The 22,938-nt window shown below is 33.0% G+C and overlaps 1 long non-coding RNA gene across 3 annotated transcripts in view; it reads right to left on the bottom strand.

The window, feature by feature from the left end:
- Positions 1 to 22,938, bottom strand: part of LOC127712651 (uncharacterized) — a 30,869-nt gene that overhangs the window by 3,473 nt on the left and 4,458 nt on the right. For all 3 annotated transcript variants that reach the window (XR_007987225.1, XR_007987226.1, XR_007987227.1), the window contains 4 exons: positions 20,343 to 20,481; positions 11,558 to 11,742; positions 3,499 to 4,384; positions 633 to 704 (listed from right to left, as the gene is read on the bottom strand). This is a non-coding gene — a long non-coding RNA (uncharacterized LOC127712651). The remainder of the gene's footprint in view (positions 1 to 632; positions 705 to 3,498; positions 4,385 to 11,557; positions 11,743 to 20,342; positions 20,482 to 22,938) is intronic.

Genomic DNA, 22,938 nt, shown 5'->3' with positions numbered 1-22,938 from the left:
TACGTGAATTTAAATGTTGTCATTTTGTGCTGTTTTACGTTTCAGTTGTTTTGAACCCAACTTCTAGTCATGGTCTTATTCACACATTTATTAAAATGTTTATCATGCTTTGATCGCAAACAGTGTAACAAAGTTATTGTCATACTAAGAACTTGTTTTTCATTGTTTTATATTTTGATATCTTTGTTCTGTTCTAGATATTGTACTATGATATTTTAGTCTTGGAAGCATGATTTATTTATTAGTGTTTTTGTGTCTGAAGTCAGTTTCGTAGGATTATATTTTTTTTTGTCTGCTTTGTGTCGATCGCATTAATAGCATTTTTCAACGGCTTTTTCGGTTTGTTCAGGTCGTTTGATTTCTCTTACTTCTCATCATGTCGGGCCGTACGATCACGTATAGCTGCTCACATCTTTTCGGCAATTATACTGCATATAAAATACTAAATTATTTTTATACTGTCTGTTGTTGGTTATCACTTAGTAATTCATAAGCGCTTTCTAACATTTTATGTGATTACAAGAAGAATTTGTGTGTTTGTGTGCATTCATCAATATCGTATGGTTCTAATTTACATTGTGTAAATGTATGGAAACGGAAACTAGTAACCCAAAACATTAAATTCTGATTACCTTTTAAATGTCGAATAGCCATCTTCTAGGATAATACTGAAGCACCTTTCGAACATATGCATCAAGGTCGATCTGCAAAAAGAAAAGGGAACAAAATATTAAACTTAGCTCTACACCTTCAAAGTTGAGTGCTTACTATTATACTAAAATTAATGATTCCTAAAATTGTTTACAAATATATAAATCACATACCAACTGTTATTAGTAAACCAAATCAAAGACTTTCCATGCATCAAAAAGGGACTTAACAATTAAAGATGCTGATAAGGAGATGTTAGATCTGGTAAATAGTTGTCTAAATATATACAATATCTCCTTATTTTTGAATATAAGTGCAAAATAAAAATTAAGTAAGAGTTAACATTTAAAGTCTACTGTCCTCGATGTCATATGCCAAATATCTTATAGACATGTAGCTAAACATGTAGCTTAACAAATGCGACATTTCAGAAACAAAAGGTGGAAGAAGAAAAAAAAACAATCAGAACAAAATCAAAAGGTTTTTTCAAGGAAATATGGAAAGCGAAATGTGAAAAGACCGAAAAAATAATATAGAGTAAAAAAGCACGAACTAATTTTGGCCTGTTTAATTTTATCAGTCAAAATTGTATTTCACTAGTTGGTATATGTGTATTTACAGATATACCATGTTTTGTACGAGAATATTTCAGATGTATTCCCTATTTGCGCATGACAGTTAACTTTGACTTTAAGGTAGGATTCTACTTTTCGGTTTACAATGTACCCGCGGTTACAATTGTACTACAGCGAACGTATCAGTGACACAATCGTCCACACAATGACTTGATTTCAAAAACTATTTAGTACATAATATTCCAGTTCGAATGCTGTATAAGTGTCTTGATGGGGTATTCATAGTACAGAACAAAAAACGGCAAAAAGGGCAGAATAAAAGGCCAAAAATATAAAGAATAGAGAAAATACAGGTAAAAAAAATAACGAAAAGACAATAATAGGCAAAATAGATAAAGCAATGAAAAAATGGTCAACAAATCAAAAAATGAAAAATGAAGGATCCTTCATCCAGACTTTCCTATAATATGCCTCGGTACTAAACTGATATGCATTTTCTCTTAAACATGGCAAAATTATGACAACTAATGATCTTTTTTGATAATATTGTGGTTGATTTTTTTGTGGTTCATATTGCTCAAATTTTGGTTTTCCATTTTCTGCTTTTGTTTACTTGATTATCTTTCCGTTGTCTTTCGGTTTTTATTTTTCAATGGCGATGTCGACTTTTGAGTTGTCAATGTCTCCAGGTATCTTTTGCCTTTATTCAAAGTCCTTGCAATTGAATTGAGAAGTAAGTTCACGAGCACTGTGTATATGTTAACACTCGTTGAATAACTGCATTAGCTTTCGCGGACAATGCAAAAATTAAATAACAAAAATACCAAATTCCAAGGAAAATTCAAAACAGAAAGTCTGATATCAATGCCAAAATCAAAAGCTCAAACAAATCAAACGAATGGGAAACAACTGTCATATTAAAGACTTGGTACAGACATTTTCTTATGTAGAAAATGGTGGATTAAACCTGGTTTTATGGCTAGCTAAACCTCTCACTTGTATGAAAGTCGCATAGAATTCCATTGTATTGACAACAATGTGTGAACAAAACAAACAGACATAATAAAATGTTTTCTGCTCTTTGGTCGGGTTGTTGTCTCCTTGACACATTCCCCATTTCCATTCTCAGTTGTATAATAGGTAAAAATGTCGAAAATTGGGGTATTTCACCCTCTATTGATTGTTTAATTGTTACTTGCTAAACGTCTAGTGGCAAATATTTCGAGGTTTTTCAAAATGAGCAATGTACAAATATTACATGTTCTGCTAGGTAAGGCAACCGAAATGGAATGGCTTGATATTCAAAATGCCACTGGGAAATAAGATTCTGTTGGATAGAGGAAGATTTATTTCATTTAAACAGGACACAATTGTGCACCTCTGAAAATTGTTGTAACATTTCTTTAATATAGGTTAAAGAAATATGGTGGTCTTCGATTGCCCAGCAGTGAAGCCCTAGCTTGTTAAAGTGGGGCTTCCGTTTGTCTGCACATTACAGAACCGTCCTATTGTATTGTGTTCTGAATTTTTTGCTCGTCTTAAATATGCTTGCATTATGTACTACTGACCTGTAAGCCAGCAACAATCAATTAATTAATAGTATATCTGGAAAAACATTCTTCAACGTAAATTGACCGTAGCACTGGTCCTACTCGGAATATCGGACTAAACGTCACCATTTCGGCCTGATATTATATTTGAGAAAAATGTTCACCAGTGTCACAAAAACATACATAATTATGTTCAAGTTGCATATAATTGATATATGAATATCACCCCAACCCTGATTTGCATTAGACTGCCACGTTAATCCTACTTTCAGCATGCTTGTTTACGGTCCGATGGAATGCATTATTATTATTCCGAGCCGACCAGTCCTCATTTTTACTCAAATGCCGCATGTCTAGTTGATAAGCAGTAAATATCAGTTTTAAAATCTCATCAAGAAATCAAATTCACCATTCGGACACTCGAAACGAACATTTTGTTTTAGGACCATTGAAGTTGTTTCGCATATATGAGTCCAATACACCGCTGTCAATTTGTGCTGGTTTTGCTGAACTCAATTTTTAATGGCTTTTGCAGAAAGGCATATTACAATGAGTTATCTTTTTGCATTACATACAAGTGTGTTGATAAGGATTCAACAATTTCATGGTTAGTCAATAATCGCGTATTTTGTTTTATGTGACTGCACGATATCTCCATGTCTACGTTTTTACATTGTTATTCAGTAATTGTAAAATAAAGACAAAATATATAGGACACTCACTCAGCGTTTCTGGTATTCCAAACGAAATGAGAGGCGGTTCCATTTTATTCAACAAAGTGTAACATTTATCTCGCCCAATAGCAGTCCATTCGATGTAAAACAAGATAAAAAGAAAATGCATTTACAATTTGTAATGTTTTGATATGGAATATGGAACCAAATGATGCAAGTCAAGTGTATTCTGTTAGTAAGGTAAACATATGAAATATGTTTGGCACAAACATTAACAAATACTAAGATTTGAGTATGTAGACTAATGGTGAGCACAGAAAATAATTTTATCACAAATACTCACATAATTATTGACATGTAAACAAAGTAATACAAAATCATTATCATTTTGAAATAAGTATTAGCCAACTAATTTTATTTAGTACAAAATAATATATATATATCTTAATAAAAGTTTTGAACAAAACTATTACATTAAGCATAAGCATAAGCATACCAATATTATATTGATACATTATATATTACAGATTCATTAGAATTACACGTATAACATAATTAAGTTCAGTAGATCAGTGACATTATATTATCTGTGTGTCTTAGGTGTGTTTGTTTTGAATTATGGAAATACATTTAAAGGCTTTTAGTTAACTGTAAAACCGTTTGTATTGTGAGCGCCTCGTAAATATATACTTGATACGTATGTACTTATAATAAAAATCAGATTGAAATAAAAATAGTTCAAATGTTATAACTCACTGCAATAATAATCTTGATTTCCACGTGATTATTTAAAATTCTTAGAAGTTACATTGTCTTAACGAAAAGAATAAATCACAGCTCTGGTTGAAGTAAAACTTACCAGTACAACAAGCGCTGTCACATAGTTTCTTATCCAATGATGTTCCATCGCAATATTTCCTGTAGAAATGCGATTCTGAAACATATATTTGTAATAATAAAGAATGTCAATGAAATTTAATAATTTTGATACCATTACAAATCACAAAAGGTACGTTGGTTACATCAAATGTAACAAGCCACCAAGCAACACAAAACTGCAGAGCCCTTATGGTCTCATACAGAACAAGAGTTGTCCTTTTAAGTCAACCGCTTGAGATGTTAAGTCTAGAGCTGTAAATGTTTAGTCAAGCGCTGGATGAACAGCTCTAGACTTTACATATCCAGGTCTTAACTTAAAAACCACAAGTATTTATGTGACCAACAAGGCCCTGTACACAACAAAAAGGAAATGGCATTAATTCAACATAAAACAAGACAAAGTGATTAAGGACAACAGTATAAATATAACCTATACCAAGAAGATAATAACACACACATACGCAAGGTGCATGGTATCTCATTTGTTATTAAGTGTGTTTCTATGTATGCTGGCGTTTGTGTTTGTTGCAGTTCAGTGTTTCTGTTGTTCCATTGTTTTCCACTTATAGTTGATGTGTTTCCCTCGGTTTTAGTTTGTAACGCGGATTTGTTTTCGCTTAATCGATTTATGACTATTGAACACCGGTATACTACTGTTGCCTTTATATGCAAGCAAAAAGATGTGAGGGATAATCCATCGATTTGTTAGCTTTAAACATAGTATCATTATAAAAAGGTGCTAAAGCTTTTTCTTGTAATGGATATCTCATTTGTTATCAAAAATAAGTAAGGTGCATATCAAACAGAAAAAAAGGTTTAAAAGCAATTGAAATCCATATTTAAAAAGGAGGAATATACATGTACCAGGGGATCAGAATAACAAAAAGCACAATTCGAAAAGAGAAACCCAAGACCGTGACAAAAACAAATGAAAATTCAAACAACCCGTGTTTTCCTAAAGGATTAACACTTTCTCACCCACTTGTGACAATTACAATTTGCAAGGTTTCATTTAACACAATGTTTTGTACAAATAATATTTCTAAACGCAGTCGACTTAACAAAACAGCGATAAAATTTCAGTTTTCAGCATTAATAAAGATATACGTCCAAAGGTTAAGTTGTATCCAAATGTCCCCCGAGACGAATACAAATTATGTTGATACAAAATTGACTATTACTGAGTAAGAAATAGTAATATTATTACGGCCAACAACTACCTTTAATTGTAAACAACAGAGGACAAAAAAATCAATAATAAATTCATCAAGATTTATTTTACCATTTTACCAGAAATATTATACAAATTGAAATGTCAACTTAACTGTTAAAATATCTGAATACCCGATCATATTCTTTTCCGTATCCGGAATTGTTCTCCCAACTGTTGCGGAATCCAAACGGAATATTATGTCCAATAAGTTCACAAACTAGTATGATGCTGTAGAATTTATCAATACACAACTACAGAGATCCTTTGAGAATACTTGTATATTTCTGAAAAGTCTAATGTCTAGAACACTGTAGAAGGAAAACTTCTAAAACACTGTAGAAGTTTGAATTACGCATCGTAAATTATGATAATTTTGGAATTATTATGCAAGTCAAATAGAAAGTAATCATTCCAGCAGTATACATGATTGTTCCAGTGATTGCTAAAAATTATTTTGCAAACGATTATAAATAGGTCACAACCCATTTATGTAAGCATCTTATAAGGCAACACAAAACAAATTAAGCCGAAATAAATTATCATAATAATTACAATCTCATAACACCCCCCCCCCCCCCCCCTCCCTTAATAAAAGTTTGAGTGTAACGAGAACTTTTCATTACAATATATACAAAAATATGATACAAAAATATGATACATATATATATACAGTGTAATCAATAAGATCTGCTAATACATTATCTTTACCCTTAATGTGTTTTATAATAACATAATAGTCCTGTAACAATAAACAATAAACTCCATTTAGTCAACCTCTGGTTCTTGTTTCTCATTTTTTGTATGAAGGTGAGAAGATTATGATCAGTATAAACAAGAATAGGATGCATAGTGGGATTTAAATGTACATCAAAATGTTGAAGTGCAGAAAAAAGTGTCAAACACTCTTTTTCAATAGTTGAATAATTTTTCTGATAATCTTCTAATTTCTTGAAAAAATATGAAATGAGTTTCTCAACATTATCATCTGTCTCTTGATATAAAACAACTCCAACTCCTACATCATTTACGTCAACGGCAAGTTTGAATTGTTTTTCAAGGTCTGGAGTGATCAAAACAAGAGTGTTCATAAAAAGTGATTTGCTATTTTCAAAAGCGTTTTGACAATTATCACTTCAGATGAATTTAGAATCTTTCCGTAAAAGATGAGTCAATGGTTGACCAACATTATCAAATTTTAACAGAATTTTTCTGTAAAATCCAGTCTTGCCTAAATATCTCAGACGTTGTTTCTTATTTGTAGGAGGAGGAAATTTAGTAATTGTATCCACTTTAGCCACACTTGACCTTTTGTATGCCCAAAAAAATCAACAGTAGCCTGACAAAAATTCACCTAGACCAAGATTAACAGTCAAATTTGATTATGATCATCTACCATAAGTATCATATATATGTGTTAAATGCTCTTCCCAGCTATCACTACATAAAATAAAATCATCAATATAAGCATAACAACATGTACAGTCTAAATCTTTTATATTATTATTAATCATTCTTTGAAATGTAGCTGGAGCACTTTTCATACCATACGCCATTACAGTATATTGAAATAAACCGTCTGATTTGACAAAAGCTGATTTTTCACGAGCTCTCAGTGTCAAGGGCACCTGCCAGTAACCTTTCAATAAATCAAATTTGTTCACAAATTTTGCTTGCCCAATATTATCAATGCAGTCGTCTATCCTTGGAATCGGATAGGAATCAGATTTTGAAACAGAATTAACTTTTCTGAAATCAGTTATGAAACGAAAGGTTTATTTGGTTTGGGCACAAGGAGATAAGGAGAGCTCCAATCACTGTTACTCGGCTCAATAATATCATTTTCAAGCATATATTTAATTTCTTGTCTCACAAGTTCAAGTTTTAGTGGATTGAGCCGATAAGGGTGTTGCTTAGTTGGAGAAGCATCACCTACATCGACATCATGACATACGGCAGTGGTTTTGTTTGACACATCTGGAAAAAGATTTGTAAAAGAAAATGCCAAAGTTCTCAATTTTTCTCTGCGATCAAAAGTCAGAGGTGCAAGTTTTGAGTCTAAATTTGACAAAATTTCTGAATTTTGATTTATCTAACTGTTTGTTTCATAGTCTAAGAATCAAAAGGTGGTTCAATTATATCTGGTATGCTATGATCGTTCTCTTATTTAACCATGGGCCAAGTGGCAACTGGTTTGCTTTCACCTTCATTAGCAGGTTCAAAATATGGTTTTAACATATTAATGTGACACACTTTAATTTGTTTTCGCCGACCTGGAATTTTTACAATATAATTCAAATCATTGATTTTAGTCTCAATGGCATAAGAAACATAGTAGTGCCCCTGTGAAAGATGGCCAGGGACTGGCAAAACAAGTACTTTATCAACTGGCTTAAAAAATCATTGTCATACTATATTTTCATCTTATTCTGAACATTTTTTTTTATTTTTTCTGAGCAATTTGACAAGCAGTTTACAACTTTTCTTTGAATCTAGATACATAGTCTAGAAGATTCAAGTCAGTGTGTTCAGGAAATCATTTTTCCTTTTCCAATTTCAAAGGTCCCCTTACAGTATGCCCAAATACCAACTCAAAGAGGCTAAAGCCAAGGGATTCTTGAACAGCATATCGGACCTCAAAAAGTAGAAGGTGAACACCATCATCTCAGTCCCTGTCAAATTGAAGACAAAAAATTCTAATCATGTTCTTCAATGTTTGATGAAAACGCTCTAAGGCACCTTGAGATTTTGGATGATAAGCACTTGACTTATATACTGAGCAATCCCTAACTGGTAAACGACCCGCTGAAATAAACCTGACATGAAATTTAAACCCTGATCGGACTGTATAGTCTTAGGAAGTCCTACTAACGTAAACAATTTGATGAGAGCTTTGACAATAGCTGGTATCTTAATATTCCTTAAAGTAATAGCCTCAAGAAAGCGAGTGGATGTACACATGATCGTCAATAAATACGCAATTTCTAGTCTTGGTCTTTTGTAAAGGTCCGACGCAATCAATTAATACTCGGCTGAAAGGTTCTTCAAAGGCTGGAATTGGCAGAAGTGGTGCTGGCGGTATTTTCTGGTTTGGCTTACCAACAATATTGCATATATGGCATGATTTGCAGTATTGTGTGGCATGATTTGCAGTATTGTGTGACATCATCCTTAAGTCTGGGCCAGTATAAATGCTGAAAGATCTTAAGACAAGTCTTCCTTATACCTAAATGTCCGGCCAAGGGGTTGTCATGGTCAAGACCAATAAAGTCTTGCCTATAGACTTTAGGCACCACCACTTGGTATACCACTCTCCATTCCTCCTCTGGGATAGATTTCATGGGGTTTCCATTTCCTCATTAAAATGCCGTCTTGAAGGTAGTAACATTCGCCCACTTTGTCTGCTTCCTAAACTTCTGAGCTACAAAAACCTCAATGTCGGCAAGGAAAGTGTCAGAAAGGTCCATATAATCATCCTGGTTATCTAGTAAATCTTCATTTTGTTGTTTTCTTGTCATCGCCCTAGTAACAACTCAAGCTGGATACAGTTCAGCTTCATCTTTAGGAGATTCAACATCCTCCATCGATTCCCTGGTAACAATTGTTTCAGCAACCACTTTGTTCCTAGCTAAATCATTCCCTAGCAATAATGAAACACCCTCAACAGGGAGGTTATGACGAACACCCACAACAACTGGTCCAGGAGTTAAATCTGACCTCAAATAAATACGATGGAATGAAATATTAATACAACTTAACTCCACACCCTGTAACAAAACGGAGGCACCAACAGTAGTCTCCTCGGACAAAGGCAACACACCCTCTAACAACAAAGTGTGAGAAGCTCCAGTGTCCCGTAAAATCTTAATGGGCTGAGGAGTAGTATTGTCAACAGTAGAAACAAACCCATCAGACATAAAGGTTTATAATCCTCTATGTAATCACAAAAACTGGACTCGCAGGACATTCTAACTTATTGCTACCAAGGGTTGTCGTACAAGCACTTGACTTTTGTTCAACATCTTTTTCATTCTTTTTACGGAGTCTAAATCAATTAGCAATCAGATGACAATTGTTCTTACAATATGCACAAGTCAGTGACTTCCTCTCGAAAGGATCAAATTTTTTGACTAGACATGGTATAACTACACTGAGTCTTATTCTGTGTAACAGGCTTATTATCAGTACTTTGATTTTTGTTTTTTTCCACTCGAAGTACTAAAATTGTTACCTTTGAAACCTCTTTTATGTGAAAGGGTATTATTATCGGAAATAACAGCTGCAGCTTGCAATGTCTCAACAGTTTTGTCATCTAAAAGTGTTTTTAAGTCTATTTGAACACACTGCTTGAACTTTTCTTAAAACATTAATTTTCTTATTTTATCAAAATTGTTATTTATTTTCTTTGACGTAGGCCATTTATCAAATAGATCTTCTTTTTCCCTAGCAAATTCAACATAGGTTTGTAATTCAAACTTTTTATAAGACCTAAATTTCTGTCTTTATGCTTCTCGCACTAGCTCACAAGCTGTCAAAACTTCCTGTTTTTTTCTGAAGAAAGATCTGAGTAAATTTCAGCGGCCTTGCCCTCAAAAACACTTTGCAGCATATTAGTCCAATAAGGCTTTTGTCATTTCAAATTTTGAGCAATTTTCTCAAACTGTGGAAAATATTGTTCAACTGTGTTTTTTTTCAAAAAATCTGGGAACCAAACGTAATGTTTTTTGCTGCCTCAAAATGTTCTGATTTTGACTCAGTTTTAGTGTTGCTTTTTACTTTGACAATTTCTTTTTTTACTTTCTCCATCTCTAACATTTTCCTCATTTCAAGTTCTGCCTGTTTTAATTTAAATTCATCTTCTTTATATTTTCTTTTCTCCATCTCTAACCTATCTTTCGTCTTTTTACAATTGTTATAATTCAACTTCGTTTCCCAATTGTTTTATTCTAAATTCATCTTCCTTTTCTAATTGTTTTAATTTAAATTCATGTTTTATTGAAGCTGTATTAATTTGATAGCATCAACATTTTCTGCCTTAAGTTCAAGAGCCTCTTCAACAAAAATTTTTGCGTCAACTTATTTGTCTTTTTCCATTTTTTTTTATAATTTGTTTTCTCATAGATACTCTAAAATCTATTTATAGATGTTTAGCAAACAACCCGTATTCCTCTGTCTTTAATTTATCCAACCCCTCCGGGTCTGGAGTTTTTAAAAATTTTCTTGCATCAAATGCAATCTTGTTAAATTTTGATGGCTAATTCTAGTTCAATAAAATACTCTGAAATTTTTAATCTTATATTTACGTCCTTCGGACGAGCCCCCAATTTTCTGTTACGGCCATAAATTACCTTCAATTGTAGCCAACAAAAGACAAAAATCAATAATAAATTCAACAAGATTTATTATACAAATTAATAATAAATATTATACAAATTGAAATGTCATCTTGTTGAAATAGCTGATCCTAGTCTTTTCTTTATCCGGAATTCTTCTCTTAACTGTTGCGGAATCCAAACGGAATATTATGTCCAATAAGTTCAAAAATTAGTATGATGTTGTAGAATTTATCAATAAACAACTCCAGTGATTCTTTGAGAATACTTGCATATTTCTGATAAGTCTAATTTCTGTGTCTGTATGTATAGTTGTCATGGAAACGTCTAGAACACTTAAGAAGGGAACCTTCTAGAACATTGTAGAAGTTTAAATTATGCAACATAGATTATGATAGTTCTGGAATTACTATGCAAGTCAAATAGAAAGTTCTAACTTTGATTTCTAAACATTATTTTGTAAACAACTATAAATAGGTTACAACCTAATTATGTAAACATCTTATAAGGCCACACAAAACAAATTGGACCAAAATAAATATTTATAATAATTACAATCACATAACAATATTTACATTTTTTAAATATTTGTACATTTACTACTATTTCCGAATAATTATTAAGTAATATTTGTTGTAAAATCACACAAATTTAAAAAAAAAGGGCTAAGGTTATTTTCACTTACCATAACTGTTATCATATGAGCTAAAGCAATACACTCCTACATCTTCATGATGACCGCAGTCATGAACCTTCCAATAATTATGTGGGCATATTGATATGCTGCTCTCCGTCCCACTACAATGTACGTTGTCCAACCAAATTGTACCATTACCATCTTTTACAAAATTTCCCAAGGAAAACCCTATCCTGTTTAATAATACAAAATATGATAATTTGTCTACTAAGTTGAAATAATTTATAGAACAAATATAATATGTGTCTGATAATCAAACATTTAATGATTTTGCATAAAACGGAAATGTACATTGTGTGTGCGTATTTAATGTGAATGGCATACATCGTCTGTGTAAAGAGGATTTCTACATTTCACTGCATTTATTTTGTTTATCTATAATTTACTTATTAATACAGGCAAGTGTAATACATTTAAAAGTATGACAAATTTCAACTGCTAACAATTTTGGAAATTTGAGTTCACTATCGTTTTTCCATGGTTTCCGTAGTTTTTTGTTGTTAGAGTTTTCTGATCTGCTATTGTCTTGTCACCGTATTTCTTCTTTTGAATTTCTAAATTGTTGTGAATTTTTATTGCCCCATTCTCTAATTGACATATTCCTTCTATTTGTTACCGATTGATCGTTTTATTGTGAATTGTTTGCGGCAATTATCTAATGCATATTCGTATTACGAAAACACATTACCAATTAATACAATAAGTGACAAGACAATCAGACCGAGATGAAAAGCGAGAACACGTTCGGATTGCCACTTGAAAAGAGTATATGTTGGGAGGAACAGACAGATTTCCTTTCAACCGACCATATACTGACCCCTAAGGGAGTTGTTGTGGTGGTGAATTATCACAGATAGCACTGCACTCTCTCTCTCTACACGAGGCATTCCGACCGGACGTTGGTGCGAATTTATATAGCTGGCATTGCCAAACGTACGCCTCTCTTCAGAAAAGGTTTTACTGTTGGAATGGTAGAATTCTTATGATATATCCCAGACAACCCTTAGGGTGAAACAAATAATAATAAACATCAACCCTACAATTTGCTGTTCATTGTAATTCGGATTCAACTGTTTTATGTGTATCTTGTTTGGAATTTCCTCAACAATTACTTGACAAAAGAATGATTTATACTTTAGATATCTCAAAGAAATGATAATTAACAGTTAACAAATGATCAGAGGGCTCATTATTATTAAGATAAAAACATAGATAGTTTTCAGTTTTTAAATAACAATCATTTCTTGTTTGGTAAATTTTGTATTAATAATCACCATTAAGGTAGCACTACAGTCTAACAATGATTTTTTGAAGGTATTTTTTTTATCACATAATTTTGAAGTAAGTATTATTCTGCACAGTTTGTAAAAATCCCAAAGTCATTATCATATCACAACAGGGAGTAAATTGATAATGAACGTATGTAAATAAAAGCACATGTAATTAATCTAAATATATAGGCATTTGGGAGGGCTAATATGTCAATCATCTGTTGATACCAGTGTCCAGCTGTTAATACCTGACCACAAGATAAATATCTCATTGCATTGCAACAAAACTAATTTATAAAACATGGAAGTTTAGAACAGAGAAAAGGAAAAAGATATGAATAGGAAAAAAATCAAAGGGAAAAAATCTACCAAAATGAAAAAAAACTATGGAAAAGAGTGTGAAAGTATCTTTGAAAGCCTCTGACTGCCTGTATAAATTTCTCGTCTTTGGTCTTCTACATTTAAAAATAATTTTAGGCATTTTAATTAATTTTAAGTTTATGTGAAATTTTTTAATTCCATGAAACTCATAAATCATGTTGGACAGTCTATCTTCAAGAAGGGGATGGTCTTGATCTTTTTATGGACATGTATTTTAATTTTAATATTTTAGCTAATTTCCGTCATCATGGTCATATTATATTTCTTTTTAAAATTCAAATGAAAATTATTCTTTATAGTGAGAATAATGATGTTAAATATCAATTATGATGCAGCTGGCCAATCCTGTTATTCTCTTATCTTAGACTGTCTGGACAGAGGCGGAGCTTTGTCTTTATTTAATTACTACATCACAGATGTTGGTCAAATCTGTGACGTCAAACTCCCGCCAAATGCCAAGTTAGTGTTACAATGTATACAGTGCACACAAAATGCAAAGTGTACAGCATTAGAGCATCAAAGACACAATGTGTGTGGTTCTATTGATAAAGTAATGGTGTCAGAACACTCCTGGGGTGTTCCCAGTGGAATTTTTGTATTTATGTGGCATTTATAGGGGTTCTTAAGAGGAAATTCAGTTTTAAGGTCATTTCTCAGAACAATTTTTCATGAGAATTGTAAGGAAAAAATGAAAATAGAAACTTTATGGGTACCCCCTTTGGCTTGACTTTGATATATGTGATTGAAGGGAGTATTTTCTACAATACCGTGTCCCAGTTTTTGGATAATTTGTTTCTAAATGAATTTATAGGTCTCCAAAGATGAAAGGTGAAATGAGGTTTGGCATCCAGCAGTAAAAATTATATATCTTATTACTGGAAGCATATATCAAAAATCTGAGACACGGTTTTGTAGATTGTGAATGGTTGATTAAAGGGATGAAAACAAATTTTTACTACCATTTGACCTGAATGTGCCATTTTCATCCAAGTTGGAAGACCACTTTTTTGGCAATTAATGAGCTATATTTTGAGATTAATCATACCAAAAATAAATTTATCTATAGATTAAGAAAAAGTTATATTTCAGCTTTAAAATGAGTTAAAGATTTTTAAAATCCATTGAGTAGTTTTGGAGAAATTAATCTTTAAAGACTGTTGGTTGGAGTCAGAAAATTCTGACTGTAGTGCTACCTTAAACGAAGAATCTCATAACATGCATAATTAGACAAAAGTAAAAAAAAAAAAGAAAAATTGCAAACTCCAAAGAAAATTCATAATGGAAAGTCTCTGATCAAATGGCAAAATCAAAAGATCAAACACACCAAACAAATGGAAAACAGCTCTCATATTCCTGACTTGGTACATGGATTTCCTTATGTAGAAAATGGTGGATTAAACCTGGTTTTATACCTAGCTAAACCTCGTAATTGTGTGTTAGTGGCATAACATTCCATTATATTGACAACAATGTGTGAGAAAAACAAACAGACATAATATTCGTTTTTAACCGAGCCCGATTTGGTGGTAATACATCTTACAAAGTCTATCCAATCATTTAAGAAGAATTCCGCTCAAAACGGTGCTAGAGGCCGTTTTTAAACTCGCAGTGAGGTGAGAGTTTTTATTCTTTATTGTTGCTCCTTGTTGAAGACTTCATTGTGACTTTAAGATGATGAACAGTAATAAAAGCGCTGTTCCTTTGCTTTTGTTGTCAATATAATGGAGTTCTATGCAACTGTCATACAAGTGAGAGTTTTAGCTAGCTATGACACCAGGTCTAATACACCTTTTTCTTGCCAGTACCTAGAACGGAATATGGCAGTTGTTTTTCACTTTTTCTGTTGATTGATAGCGCTTGATTTTGCCAATTTTTTTTCCCTTTTTGAATTTGCCTTAGAGTTTTTTTTTATTATTATATTTTTTTGACATTCCGTTTAATATGATTGAACATTTTTAATGAATGTATATTTACCATGTTTATAGAACATTGATTTACATAAGGAAATATCTGTACCAAGTCAGGAAAATGACATTTGTTTTCCATTCATTTGATGTGTTTGAGCTTTTGATTTTGCCATTTGATAAGAGACTTTCCGTTTTAAATTTTCCTTACAGTTCGGTATTTTTTTTTTATTTTAATTTTTAAAGCCTTTTCCCACCATTATTGTGAAAGAGAAGAAACATGTCCTTAATTAATAAAAGGTGAATAAAAATCTTTAGCAAACAATTTACGGCATTTTTTGTATTCTCATGCTTAAAAACAAAACCAAATGAGTTGCTGCTTTAACATGTGTTGCTGTATTAACAACTCATTCCAGTCACGTCTACAATGTCTACAAAATTAACATTAAGTTTATATTTTAGATTGATTGCGTCATGAGACAAAAATTCACCATTGTCATCTAAAATAACATTGATGAACCTTATGCCTTCCATGTACCAAGATCTGTCAACTTTGATAAAAGGGTTGAACCAAATAAATTTTTTATTCTCATGAAATGCTTTTAACGGGTTAAAAGTTCCCTTGATACGTTTTCAAAGGAGAGACGAAATATATCAAATGGACATTCAAACTCATAAGTCGAAAATAACTGTCAACGCCATGTCAAAAAAAGAAAAAAAGACCAACAGACAAACACTATTACACAAAACACAAAATAGAACACTAAAGGCTTAGCAGTACGAACTCCACCAAAACCCATGGGGATCTCAGGTGCTTCAAAACGGTATGCAGGTCATGCTCCACATGTGGCATCCGTCGAGTTGCTTACAAAAAAAAGACCAAACAGATAATACTTCTGTATACAAAATTGGTGTTTTTAAATTTAAAAACCCATATTCACATCGGCTCATTAATACATTCTATAAAAAGAATAAAGAGAAGAATGCTTTTGAAACATTCTCTATTTGCAGTCATGCTCTGACAGAAATTTTGTCTCTCACATAATTCGAAGGCATTTTAGCGATATTTTTTAACATTGCCATATAAGCGAGAGGTTTGGCAAATCAGCATATGTGTTGAAACTGGAGAATTGTTGTTTTTGGACAAATTTCTTTAAACACTTGAATTTGCAGCTGGCCGACTCCGAGTATGAAAAGGTAATTGGGAACGTTTTGTTAAACAACTTGCAAATGCAATGTCACATTCCGCTCGGTTATACATAGCTCCCTCAAGATATTGTAGATATAACCCTTTGATATAAATTTCATAAATTGCCTGGATCCTTATATAGGAATTTATGGTGAATATACACAGTCGTTTCCATATTTGCCCTGACAAATCATCCGTCGACCCATATCAGGAACCGGATAGTGTGTAGGGCTGATATTTGATGTCTTAAATTAAATATATGGGTCGATATTAATCTTTATCATATATTTAGTAGTTAATACAGTAGTTTTGAATATTTGATAAATAGCCTGCTGATTAATCCGTATCGCCCAACTTTGATGCGCACCCTTTTATATCTCACCCCTTTATCACACCCCTACCCTTAATCACACCACTTTATCACACCCCTTCCCTTTATTACACCCCTACTAAAATTTCTCATTTATGACAGTAGTGATTCCGACTAAATTTACACGAAGTCAATGTTTTAATTTATGCAAGCTTCTGTAGAAAATTTTTTCCTCAATGGGTCCTAAATGAAACGGTCATTATGGCGTGACGTCATTTATTGAATGACGTCATTGTTTTGCATGTGACGTCGCAGACGTCGAGATTTCATATTTTCTGGCACACGATATGCAACTATTAAAAAAGACTCAATGGAATACCACACAAAACATAAAAAAATACAATAAACAAAATATTTCTATGAACAACAGGACGCAAATTGTAAGGTAACCCAGGTGCTTCAGATGAATAATTAATCAGTTCTTTTAAAGCTTTTAAAACAAGACAAAAGTAAATCTGAAGGTATCCCAGGTGCTAGGGATCAGAAAGCAGTTCATATATACTCTCCTGTTTAAATATATGATAAAGCGTATAAAACATGGCAAAATCCGTATCACATGCCGTATTACCCTCGACCAATATCATCCATCGGGCCTAAAGGCCATCGGGCTGATATTGGTATCTCGGGATGATACGACATATGATACGGATTTTGCAAATTATTATTCTCTATGTATTTTTACAACAGATGGTATTCCACCGTGTAGAACGCCACATGCGGGGTGTTGGCTATGTTTGACATTGGGTGGCGGTTTTGAAGCGGAGAAAAAACGACCAAGGTAAATAAAAGTATCAAAATTTCTTTATTGAGTATGTTTAGCACCAAATATTGTATTGCACGGAAGGAACCGAACCATAATCTATTTCCAGCAAGCAGAAGCAGACGTTTCCAGTGCTCCGTTTTCTCAAACACCTCTCCCCAGCTTTCCGTGTTGACGATTTTGAGACTTCATATGGGGCAATATGCGTAATAGATTTTACAGAGGCGGTAATGGTAACGTTTTCCTCTGTAGCACAGTCCATATTGAAAACTTAGATGTGCATGATCGCTCTTTTTGAAGCTGAGACATTTTCACATATTTGGTTAAATTTTCGGGGTGCGAAGTGTGATTCATTTTTCCGTAAATTAGCACACCCCGAAAATCCTTTCGTGATGCGGCTCCTGGTGGTAAAAAATCCTTTTTTTCACACGATAAGTTCTTCGAAAATTTAATACTTTGCATACATTTAATAACTGCACAGTTTTTACACATTTATTCTATGGTCCTCTACTTTTAAAATCAACACAAATGGTTAAGCTCAGTCACTTGTTAAAAATAGAAACATGTCTAATATCACTACATAGAGATTTTTTGTTTACGCACAACTTTTGTCGCATTAGGGATATTGAACCATATGCAAGTTTCAGGATAAAAAACTACTTTTGGCGATTTTTTTTCGTATAATTTATATAGAAATGAATACCTATCACAGATGTCAACCAAATACCAGCTTCTTTGTCAAATTTACTGGTTGTAAAGTTAATTCTTCAACGAAATGTAATGTGTCGCTCGGGGTGTCATATTTTTATCAAAAAGGATAGATTTGCCTATGATTCGGTCTTTATTTGATAGTTTGTAATCCAAACACACCTACTCTGTTATGATGAGTCATTACAAACTTAAGGTTTTTCATTTGGCCCATATTTTACTTTATTAAGTAATGTAAATGTTTAATGTAAGAAATAGAGACAAAGCCTCCAAGTATTTTTTTTTTTTGTACCTTAACATGATTTGTGTTCCTTTTCAGTTACTGCCATGGTCAGGAAGAAGTCACGGTTGTGGCTTAATGCACCAAAACATGGAGCAAAAACACAGAGCATACCTTCATATAAGATAACCCGAAACCACAACCCCTAAACTTCATTAAATTTCTTTACCAGTTTCCTCTATAAAGCACACATGCATGCCGCAAAAAGGACTTACTCCGAAACTATAAAAAATGACTGTGACAAGTTTTCTAAAACCTTTTTGTAGTTTCCCAATACCACATTTCAGATGTTATCCTCTAAGACATAGATCTGATTGTCTTCGGAAATGAAAAATATAAATATTGTCTAATGGAAAAACAATCTGTTTTACCATCAGTCGCCATTTGGATGAATGAAAGAAAATCAGTAGCCAGGTTATGTACTTCTACATTTTTAAATCTTTTAAAATTGATGTGTCATCATCTTGGGGTATTCTTGAAGATTTATTATTATTTGTAACTTTAGATGGCGGCGAGTATTTCTGTGGAGGGAGTAAGCGTATTCGTTTCGGAGTTAGTCCTTTTTGAGGCGTGCACGTGTGCTTTGTAGAGGAAATTGGTGAAGGAATTTGATGAAGTTTAGGTGTTGGTGGTTTCGGACAATCTTATACGGAGGTCTGCTCTGTGATTTTGCTCCATGTATTGGTGTATCAAGCTACAGCTGTGACTTCTTCCTGACCATGGTAGTAACTGAAAAGGAAAACAAATCATGTTCAGGAACAAAACAAAATACTTTGAGGCATTTTTCCCTATTTCTAACATTAAAAATGCACATTACTTTAAAAAGTAAAATATGGGCCAAATGAAATACATTAAGTTTGTAATGACTCATCAAGGAATCGATGGGTCACTGTGAAAACTGTCCAAATAAGAAAAAATAAAGGGTGGCAGGTAAGTGGAACTTACATAAAAAACTTAAAAAATGAACAAACTGAGGCCCGATTTATATGGATCCAAGGCCGTCAGTCGGCACCAGAAGTAACAAAGCGGCGCATCCATTTTGGACGGGCAAATATCCACTTTTTGATATGGGACGAGCTCTGACGTCCCACGGCCCCAGCTTGTCTGGCAAAACAGCCGTTGAACGTCAGAGTAATCTCGAACTAATAAAGACCGAATCATAGGCAAACCTATCCCTTTTTTTAATAAATGCCTCGTCCCCTTGAGACGATAAATTTGAAACCCCGCGCGACACATTATATATCGATGAAAAATTCACTTTCAAACCAATAAATTTTGACAAAGAAGCTGGCATTTGGTTAAAATCTGTGATAGGTATTCATTTCTATATAAATCATAAGGGAAAAAATCGCCAAAAGTAGTTTTTTATCCTAGATGAAACTTGCATATGAAGTCTCAAAATCGTCAACACGGAAAACTGTGTAAAACGGAGCACTGGAAACGTCTGCTTCTGCTTGTTGGAAATAGATTATGGTTCTGTTCCTTCCGTGCAATACATTATTTGGTGCTAACCGTTCTCAAAAAATATATTTTGATACTTTTTCTTTACTTGATTGCCTTTTCTCCGCTTCAAAACCGCCATCCCGTGTCAAACATAGCATGTGGCGTTCTACACGGTGTATTCATTACAACAAAATGAAATTCCTAGGTTGTGTTAAATTGTCATTGGTAACAGAGACAGCCTAATCGAAAAATGTAAAGGCTGAATGGAAGTCGTTGGCAAAAAAGGCAAAGTGAAGCAAAAACCTATTATTGTTCATAGTGGTTAGTGTTAATGAATAAAATTGTTTTTCTGAATAGTATAACAATATAGGTTATATTGGCATAGGTGGTCTATTTTTATTAAACATACAATTATTGATTTGAAGCAAGTGTATTATGCTTATAATAAGTAACTGTATTTATTTAACCTGTAGCCAAGTTGTCGACAAACTACCATAGCAGCAGCACAGTCGAAATGATCATCACACACAGTACCCCAAGTGCCATTGTGATAAATTTCCAATCTTCCTTCATCTGAATTAGATCCATCAACTAAACGTATACTACCTGTAAAACACCGGTACACAAATACAATCCTTAAAAAAAAAAAAAAAAAAAAACTATACTACAAAAACTCACACTGATACACATGTAGAGGAACGATAGGGGCTTAGCTGTTTACAACTGATTCATTCCCAAGAAGATACAAAGGTTCTTCGTCTGAAAGGTCAGACTTCACATAAAGGGCGCCTGTTAGGCTTTGTATAATGTATTTGAAAATGTATAAATCTGCATGCAACAATTGTTATAATGTCCGTAGGTCGTCTAGATCTGTTGCATGTAAACGTTTTTACACTCTTCGACATGCCTTCATGTTCAACCAGTTGTCAAAATTTCACGCCATCTTCCTAGTTAACCTACTTTATGAGTCTATATAAAAATAAGGAGGCGTGGTATGATTGCCAATGAGACAACTATCCATCAACTTTCAAACGTATTGAATATAAGCAAGTATAGGCAACCGTACGGCCTTCAACAATGAGAAACACCCGTACCGTATAGTCGGCTATAAAAGGCCCCGACATGAAAAATATGAAGCAATTCAATTGAGAAAACTAATGGCCTTATCCATAACAAAACAATTTACGAAAAACAAAAATAACCGACTTGATCCAACGACAACCGCTGAACTACAGGCTCCTGACTTGTGACAGGTACATATAGAATGTGGCGGGGTTAAACATATCTACTCTATACTTATTTTTAATTTGTTCTTGCCCTGATATGTATGGCTTATATGTCTCAGATCGATACGCAAACAATGGTGTATATCGATATTAAAGGAATTGAAAGAACACTAGATAGATATACAATCTTATGAATAGTTGTCTCATTGGTCAATGCTGGTTGCCATATCGCATGTCCTCATTTTTATATCAATATTATTATCTTGATTTACTTTCATTCTTCACAATTAAGAAACACCAAATCCTACAATATCATTGGTCGAGAGCACTTTGCTATATTCTAAATGATATATCTCAGGTAAAATATATGTGTTTGTCAATATAATTACTGTGATAATGACAAGAAAAATTAAAAGATAGAATAAAAACATAAAAATAAAAATAGTTGAACATATGGCTTAGTAATATTTCATGACCTCAGTTGTTATATGTAGCTTATACTCCCATGACTGTTTGTTTTGCTGTTATACCTTATAAACAATTCTCTAAATTTAAGTTATTTCTTACATAGATATAGGAAGATGTGGTATGAGTGCCAATGAGACAACTCTCCATCCAAGTTACAATTTATAAAAGTAAACCATTATAGGTCAAGGTACGGCCTTCAACACGGAGCATTGGCTCACACCGAACAACAAGCTATAAGGGGCCCAAAAACAATTACTAGTGTAAAACCATTCAAACGGAAAAACCAACGGTCTAATCTATATAAAAACGAGAAACGAGAAACACGTATGAACCACATAAACAGACGACAACTATTGTAATCAGATTCCTGACTTAGGACAGGTGCAAACATTTGCAGCGGGATTAAACGTTTTAATGGTACCAAACCTTCTCCCTTTTCTGAAACAATAGTATAACATCACAACATAGAAAAACACACTTTAAAATATCAATTGGAAGGCTTAACTCAATCAAAAAACGTAAATAAACACACAATGCAATGAACAAATAAATTTGACCTGTGACACCTGAATGCAAATTCACAGTTAATAAAAAATTACAAGGGATAAATAATTAAAGTCAAAAGTAAATAAACAGGTTTAAACAAAGTTAAAGTATGATATCACTGTGAAATGTCAAATAATTTTTAGAAAATCATCACTTTTGAAGAAACCTGCGTCATATTATACAGAGGTAAATGAAAATAATTTTGTTGTTAAGTATACTTCTTCTTCTGTGTGTATAAAATCTTCCGTTTAGGAATACCAAGAAATTTCTTTAATATCAATAAAACTAATCTAACACTTGGTACATATGGGGTGAATATCAACAATAAAACTATACAATTAGTGCTAGATAAAACTTCCTGTACTGGTCCAAGAACAGCATCTAAGGAAAAATGAAATCATGTTGATCTTCATAGTACGAAGAAGTGAAAATTTGTAGTGATACCAAATAATCAAAGCTGGTATAAAGACAAGATCTAGGTTAACATTAAATAACAAAAAAGCATTACAAATAGTATCAACAGGTCAAATTAAAAAGAAAGTACGATTTGAGAGTACTCGCAGTTACTGACAGCTAGTTAAAAGCCAAAACAATTAATAATAAAAAAATCATGCATCAGAGACTAAAATCAACTAAAATACATTCCAGGGATTTAGTATTTTAACGTCATGAACAGTCAAAGAATACATGACTTGTGCAATGCCAAAAATAAATGTATCGACAGGTAGTAGGATAGTTAAGAGTGACTTCTTTATAGATAAAAATAAACGTGTGTGTGTCTCTATATATCCCGTTTGAAAAGAAAATACAAATTTAGTTATGT

This window comes from Mytilus californianus, unplaced genomic scaffold (genome assembly GCF_021869535.1).
Source record: "Mytilus californianus isolate M0D057914Y unplaced genomic scaffold, xbMytCali1.0.p SCAF_8, whole genome shotgun sequence".
Taxonomy (NCBI): Eukaryota; Metazoa; Mollusca; class Bivalvia; order Mytilida; family Mytilidae; genus Mytilus; species Mytilus californianus.
Note: the sequence above shows the minus strand (reverse complement) of the source record. Positions and strands in the feature narration are given on the sequence as shown.